General features: G+C 36.0%; 1 long non-coding RNA gene across 1 annotated transcript in view; it reads left to right on the plus strand.

The window, feature by feature from the left end:
- Window positions 1-6,673, plus strand: part of LOC114077318 — an 8,200-nt gene extending 1,527 nt beyond the window's left edge. Inside the window, exons 2-3 of the long non-coding RNA XR_003578503.1 lie at window positions 5,739-5,809; window positions 6,374-6,673. This is a non-coding gene — a long non-coding RNA (uncharacterized LOC114077318). The remainder of the gene's footprint in view (window positions 1-5,738; window positions 5,810-6,373) is intronic.
- Window positions 6,674-8,265: the final 1,592 nt, after the last annotated feature.

An 8,265-nucleotide genomic window follows, 5' to 3' on the forward strand; every position in this document is an offset into this window, starting at 1 on the left:
GATAATTGAGTTTGTAAAATAAAAATTCTTTCTTATAAATTCCAGTCTAGGCATGGTATTAACAAATTTCCCAATACGTGTGTATTTAAAAGCTGAGGCTAAGTCTTTGGTCACTTCATCTTTAACATATAGAACAACAGGAAGGCCCCGTTTCGTTGTGATTTCGAAAGCTGTCAACTTAATACTAGTTCCACACTTAGATTGATTATATCTTAACCTATCAGCATACGTTTTGGACAACCGTATAGGGAGAAGGTTCAGGGATTTGATTCTTCTTAGGAAAATTATTAGGATTTCCATTAGGTTGATCAAATTTTTCAGTAGGAACTTTAGGAATACTTCAATCAGAATTGCTAGAAATCTGAGGAAAATTAGATTGATCAGCTACGTTAGTTTGCTCCTGATTTCTAGCATTATGACCAGTATTTTGAATATTCCTATCAGATTCATGCAATCCTTGATCAATATTTTATGTGAATGTAGTGAGAGTGAGTTTATCTTGGACGTTTCCTTATCTTTTATTGTGAAACTGATCCTTGGACGACTCCACTGTATTTCTATGCACTAATGAATGTATTGGATCCTTTTGGTTTTGAGTTATAGCATCCCTACCAAGGTTGTATTCATGTTCTTCATCCCTCATTGAAACAAAACCAGCTGAAATCGATGTGCTTGAATTTCCAACATCACCCCTATTTGGTGTATCAACTCGCTGCTGCATACGATTTGCCTGTTCAAGCTTTTTCAAAGGATCTTCAATGAAATCGCCAAAAGCTCCTTCGACGATTCCACCACCAGAACCCTTTGTTTTCCAGTATGTTGCAACTCAAGAACAGGGTAAGAAACCCCAATACCACCTGCGCTACCTCTATTTTGATCGCGACTTTGGGATTGTTGTATCGCCTCCCTTGACTGACTACTCGAAGCTGACTTCTGAGGCGCATCATCTCCATTGTTTCCCCAGATGCGCGATTTTCTTTAGAATAATTTCCCCTCTATTTATCCTGCTCCCTCTCCACCATAGCAGTGTGGATCGCCTCTTTCCTCAACTGCGAGGAAGTGTATGATGATTGTGAGAGCGATTCCTTTTGCTGTGGTTGGATATTCTCCGTGGGCACTATTGTATCTAGATCTGGTGGCTGAAAATGTTCATCTGCACGAACATCATCCATTACAACAACGCAAAAACTAGAAAAATTAATCAAGAACGCAGATTCTTGAACAACTCCTTGAGAGAATTCTTAGTTTGTGTTTGGAAATTGGGTTTTGCCCGTATGACTTTATGAAATTGAATTCGTATGGGTAGAACTCCCGAAGTTGATTTTAGCGTGAACAAGTATTTTTTGAGTGTAATGAAATGAAGGTGTGTTTTGAAATCAGCGAGGTTGCGAAGGTAGGGGAAATGGTAAAGCACCTAGAGGTAGAGTGTCTCAACGCAGGGAAATCGCATGTCATGATGACATGCCTTAGTGTTATGTCTTTTCAGGCAATATCGTGGCGGAGGAGTCTGACTCAGTGATCACATTTACGTTTCTTGTCACTGACCGATTGGATAATGTGTTTTTTGATCCTGGTTATGCTTATTCTTAAGTGTTTGTGCGATTTGCCTCAGAATTTGTTATGATTTGTGATATAATTGATAATCCCATACATGTTTCTACCCTAGTTTGAGAGTTTGACATAGTCACCCATGTCATCGTGCGTGTCCTATTTGTTTATGGGTTTTTAAACTTGGTCTGGTGATTTTAAATATGACTGACTTTGATATAATCTCAGACATGACTCGGTTGTCCCCCTATTATGCTTTGCTTATTTGTAACACTAAGTCTGTGACTCTAGAGATTCTAGAAAGGAAAAAGTTAGAATGGGAAGGGCTGAGCAAGCCTAAGCTAGGTAAGCTCATATCCTCCATTCCGGCAAGGAAAATGGTAGGGTTGGCTTGTTTAGAATCATAATTGGGATGTTGAGGTAAAATCTTCCTCTATTGAGTCCATTTCTATGGTGTCGGAATTCTAAAAACTATTTTCTATACCGATTAGCCTAGCATGCCTCGACATAGATATTTAAATTTCTACGTTGATTTAGAACCCGGTACCCGCCACATTTCTACCCCTCTATATCACATGACTTTGGCAGAATTGAGAGAGCTTAAGGCTCAAATCCAAGAAGTTTCTGACAAATGTTTATCCTTCAGAATGCTTCCTCATGGGGTGATCTCGTATTGTTTGATAAGAATAAGAATGGTAGTATGAGAATGTGTATAGATCACCAATAATTGAATAGGGTCACAATTCAAAACAAGTGTCCATTGACTTGAATAGATGATCTTTTTATCCAATTGCAAGGTGCATCCATTTTCTCTAAGATTATTCTAAGGTCTGGTTACCATCACATTAAAGATTAGGCCTGAGGATGTGCTCTAGACGATGTTTAGAACTTGCTATGGGCAGTACAAATTTTTAGTAATGTCATTTGGATTGACTATGGGCCTGCAACTTTTATGAGTTTGATGAATAGTGGGTTCAAACAATTTCTTGATTCGTTTGTTAGTCTTTATTGATGACATTTTTTTTTATTCGAAAAGTGAGGAGGAGCATACCAACCATCTTCGTATTGTTATGGGTGTTCTTGGGAAACAAAAGTTGTATTCAGAGTTTTCTAAGTGTGAATTTGGTTGACTTCGGTTGCCTTTTTGGGGCATGTAGTTTCAAAAGAAGGGGTAATGGTAGATCCCCATAAAGATTGAAGCGGTTACGAATAGAGTTTGACCTAGCTCTTTGACTTAAGTTAGGAGTTTTGTGGATCTCGCTATTTACTATCGTCAATTGGTGAAGAACTTTGTTTCTATTTCCACACATCTGAAAAAGTTGACCAAGAAAGAGGTACCGTTTGAGTGGACTAAGAAATGTGATGAGAGCTTTCAAAAGCTCAAGACTCTTTTGATCGCAATGCCTATTGTAGTACTCCTGATGGAAGGTAAGGATTTTATTGTTTATTGTGAGTGCTTCCCATTCGGGGTTTACCTGATGTATAAATGCAAGATTAGAATGTTTTGTCTTATGCATCGTGCTAGTTGAAGGTACATCATAGGAATTACACAACACAAGATTTAAAGTTGGCATCGATAGCGTTTTCTCATAAGTGGCGATATTAGCTCTATGTTGTCAAGTGTGAGGTATTTACTAATCACCTTAGCTTTTAGTATATGTTTACTCAAAAGGATGTGAATTTAAGACAACAAAGTTGGATGAAGTTACTCAAGGATTATGATGTGACCATATAGTATCATCCGAGCAAGGTTAATGTGGTGGCAAACGCATTAAGTCAAAAGTCAGTGTGTATGGGTAGTCTAGCTTGCTTGAGTCTATCCAAACAACCTTTGACTAAAAAAATTCAGATATTGAAGTCTAAGTTTATGTAGTTGGGCATCTCAGAGAAAAGTAGGATGTTAGCTAGCATTGAAAGAAGTGTCACGTTCATCGAGGAGAATAAGGCCAAACAGTTTGAGGATGACAGTTTGAATGAGCTTAGAAAGAAGACAATGTCTCGTAAGGCACAAGAGACTACTATTGATGCGGAGGCATGCTCCATTTTAAAGTGAGGATTTTTGTTCCTATGAGTAGATGACTTGATTTAGAGATTGCTGAGAGAACCCCATGGTTCGCGGTATTTTATTCATCCAGGTGTGATTAAGATGGACAAAGATTTGAAGGAAATTTATTGGTGGCCTGGAACAAAGAAGTATATAGAGGAGTTTGTGTCTAAGTGTCAAAATAACCAACAAGTGAAGTACGAACATCAAAGGCCAGCATGTTTGCTTCAAAGAATGCCAATTTCGAAATAGAAGTAGGAAAGGATAGCAATGGACTTCATGGTTGGTCTTCCCAAGACTTTGGGAAAGTTAGATTCTATTTAGGTAATGGTTGATTGATTGACTAAGTCAACCTATCTTATTCCCGCCAGAATAGATTATAATGCTCAACAATTTGCTAAGGTTTATGTGAAAGAGATAGTGAGGTTGCACGGGTTCCCCTTCCTATCATCTCAGACTATGGTACGTAGTTTACCACCAAGTTTCGGAGGAAGTTACATGATGAATTGGGCACACAACTCAATGTTAGTGCAACTTTCAATCCACACACGAACGAACAATCAGAGAGGACTATTTAACGTGTTACAAGATATATTAAGGGCACATGTGATTAACTTTGGAGGGCATTGGGATAAGTTCCTATCATTGTGTAAGTTCTCCTATGATAATAGTTATCACTCCCACCATAGATATGACATATTTTAAGGCACTCTATGAGAGAGAATGTATTTCATCCATTGGATGATTCGAGGCTAGAGATGTACAACATTTGGGGGTTGACTTATTAAAGGATGCTGAATATAAAGTGAGAAATATTAAAGCTAAGCTTCTAGCAGCCCAGAGTAAACTGAAAAAGTATGCAGATCATAAGGTAAGAGACATGTAATTCCGAGTTTGTGAGAAAGTACTTCTTAAGGTATCACCCATGAAAAAGGTAGTGAGATTCGGCAAAGGGCAAGCTTAGTCCTAGATACATTGGTCAATTTATGATTCTTGACTGTATAGGGCTAGTGGTGTATAGGTTGGCTTTAGAACCTAACTTATCTGGTGTCCATTCGATATTTCACATCTTCTTGTGGAAGAGATACTATGGTGACGGGGATTACATCATTAAGTGGGACTCAGTTAGAAAAAGACTTACAATATGAGGAAGAACCGATTGCATTTCTTTATCATAGTGTACACAAGTTGAGGAACAAAGAGATTAAGTATGTGAAGGTACAATGGAAGCATCGTTCAGCTGAGCAAGCTACTTGGGAATCCGAGAAGGACATGCAAGACAAATATCCCTAGTTGTTCGTTGATTAAGGTACTACTTAAGTCTTTATTTAGCTTATTTTTCCTTAAGTTTGTTAGTCGGGGAAGAGCGATGGGTAAATTGGTATCTATTGTAAAGTACGGTTCCCGTCGTTATAGAAAAGCCAACGGGAAAAATTTTAGGCCAGAAAGTTTTTTCTAAGTAACTTGAAATTTTCAAACCTCGTCCTGATTTGGACGAAATCAGTGCCAGTGAGGTCTAAGAAAATATGGTAACCAATGGGAGATCTAATTTGATTTTGATCACATGATTAGATAACTAATACGTTAAGGAACATGTACAACTTACATAATTGAATACGAGCAAGTAGAACTACCATAACTGATCTTAAAGTGAAAAAGTCTTTTATGAGTATTCATTGGATGAAGGTGTATTATGAAATTGGGGTTTGAAATTCTTAAATTTGCTCTTGTTCTCGTACAAGCCTCTATAGTGGGCTTTTCTCGCCAGAGCGGGGCCGATGTAGCACGGTGAGAACTATTGTTGCAGGACAAACACAATTTAAGTCGGAAATAAATCCAAAAATGTTTTATTCTGCACTTTTTGACCTTGAGACCTTAGGAACGACCCCTGTTGTTTCTTGACAGTTTCCTCCATTCCTGAGGCTAAAGGTATGATTTTTACTCCCTGAATCCGTATTTCGAATCGTAGAACTTAGTTTCATTGGTAATTATCATTGAGAGAGGGTTTTGATATAGGATTTATCGTGGAAAAATCACTAATCTGGGTATTGGGATCATGAGTTTGTTCTAGGGTTGATACTGTTGATTTTAATCGAGGTAATTAGGCATCATTTATTGATCCTCATCTTATATTGAATGTTTGTAGACCAAGAACAAGCGAAATGAATCTGGAAAGGAAAGAATCAAGATTCTTAGGGGATTCAAGCTTTGTTGGAGGTAGGTGATGGTTGTGATTTCATGATTGTGTGATATGTATTTGTAATTACTTCATTATAATGCATATATGTATGTGAATATTGCATTACTGATCACACTATTCGTAAGTGAGGATGACTAAATTATTATATGTCATGAATAATGACTTGATTGTATCATAATGTATATGTACATTGTGATTGTAATTTTTGGATTATTGAATAGATCATGTGTTACGTTCGAACACACTAACTTGGATCAGGTGCAACATTTCGGCGCATATACGGGATCGGGTGTCACATCCGGCACACTAACTTGGATCGGATACCACGTACTGTACATTTACAGTTTGGGTATGAATTCCGTGACAGGACAATTACTTGGCATATCTGTATATCTTTGAGATTGTGAAATAGTAAGTTGTTCTTAAGTTATAATTGATATTGTATATGTTCGGTGTATGCATGTTTATTATTGTTGTAATGACTTATATATGTTTCACCTATTGGGATAGTAGTGTGATATTACCAGTACATTGTGGTTGTGTACTGATACTTCTCTTGCTCTTTCTTTGTTGAGTACAAGGCCTCTTCAGGTGACTACTGCAAACCTCATTTAGAAGACCAGTAATCAACTCAAAAAGGGTGATCCAGTTCTTCCTGGCTACCACGAGTTCTCTATTTCTTTTATGTCCACATATTCAGATGTAGACTAGTACTTTGGATTTTCTTATGTTTAATTGTGTTGTACCAATTTCCTTAGACATATGATCCTTGTTGGAGTTTTTTTACATTGACTTTTATGGTCTAGGCATTATTTCCGCATTTGATTGTTAGACTTTATTAGAGTTTATGGTAACTCCCTATTTTTTCTTTAGCATGTAAACTAACTTTCATATTTTTAAATGTCTTAATTTTGATTAAGTTGTGTAGTTTTTGGTTAGCTAATTAGTACTAATGGTTCTCCCACCGAAGGGTTAGTGTGTCTGTCAATTATGACTGTCTGGGTCAAACAAGGATATTCTTGTCCCTTTAAATATTAACCTTAAAGATTAGATTCACGCAAAATAAAATAAAATAAAAATTCATTGTGTGAAAATGAGGATACAATTCTTATTCTTCATTTTTGTTTGATGAATTCTTTATTTTATTTTATATTTTATATTTTATATTTTATTATTTTATGTTTCAATTTGTGAAATAAGTTCTTCATTCATTTTAGTTGATTTTTTAAAAATTATATTCAAATAATCAAGTAAAATATAATTATGTCATATTGAATCTTTCTTTACTTTTTAATTTATAACATATACTAACAATAATAAAAACAAATTATTTGATGTAAGTACTTGTGGTAAATGGGACAATGTGCAAATTTTGTTGACAATTTTGGTTCAATGAATTCAAGGTTAGTCTCTAATTACCAAGGATATGAAAGAAGAGGTTATGAGTTTATAGTATACCAAATTATGGGAGTGACCAAGAATATCTTTGAGTTCGGCATGAGGTACATGTCGGTATCAATGGTAGTTGAAAAATGATATGTGAAAGTTCGCATGAAGTTGACATTGGTTGTGATTCAATTATCTACCTCGATGGAAAAGTATCTCTACATTTTGGAATTAGTGCTATTAGTCTTGAGCGTTACCCATTTCTGTCAATAAAATGCTTAAATTAATATAAAGGGAGCCATATTTTGGTAATTTTAGAATATATAATGAATTTTCTAGGAAGACTTTGATACTAGTAACGATTTGAGAGCAAGGTAAATGGCCAAAATTGTTATGATGTTTCGTTAGTATTAGGAGTATTGACTTCAATAAAATACTATGAGGAGTAGTTGGGGTTTGATAAATTAAGCATTTGTAAAATTCTAATGGGGATCAGACTGGTTAATTGTGGATGACTAAAAATCAAGAGATGGAGTTAGACCAATGAAACTTTATTTATTTGGGCACTATAGAAGGAACACCTTGTGTTAATAGACCTTACTTTCGTACATTCTTATATGGACACTTTTTTCGTTTAGACATTATTGGAGGATGATTCACTGCTTATGTGACGCGTGTTTCCACATCTTTGGGTTAATTCTTAATGGTGGATCGGTGCTATTGTCCTCCCGATAGGATGACATCATTGGACAAAGTTGGTCATTCAATTATGATAGATTTGGTATTTTTTTGGGATAGTTGAAGTATGCTTGTGATTCTACACGCACAAATTTACTTATGAGAATCTATAGGAGAGCTATCATGAATTTTTGTTGTTGTCCGACATGCTTAGTATTTATTTCATCATCAAGTTCACTTTTTGATCAAGTGTGATTGAGTGTGGGGATCACTAGATATAGTTGTACCGTTCTTATATATTGTCTACATTCACGAATACTGATCTAGCATTTTTATAGTACTGTTAGAGGTTTTGTATGCTTGAGTGTGCCATTGACTAGATGGTTATTCAGTAACTTTTTTTGCGGGG

The sequence above is a fragment of the Solanum pennellii genome, chromosome 5 (assembly GCF_001406875.1).
Source record: "Solanum pennellii chromosome 5, SPENNV200".
NCBI classification, from domain to species: Eukaryota; Viridiplantae; Streptophyta; class Magnoliopsida; order Solanales; family Solanaceae; genus Solanum; species Solanum pennellii.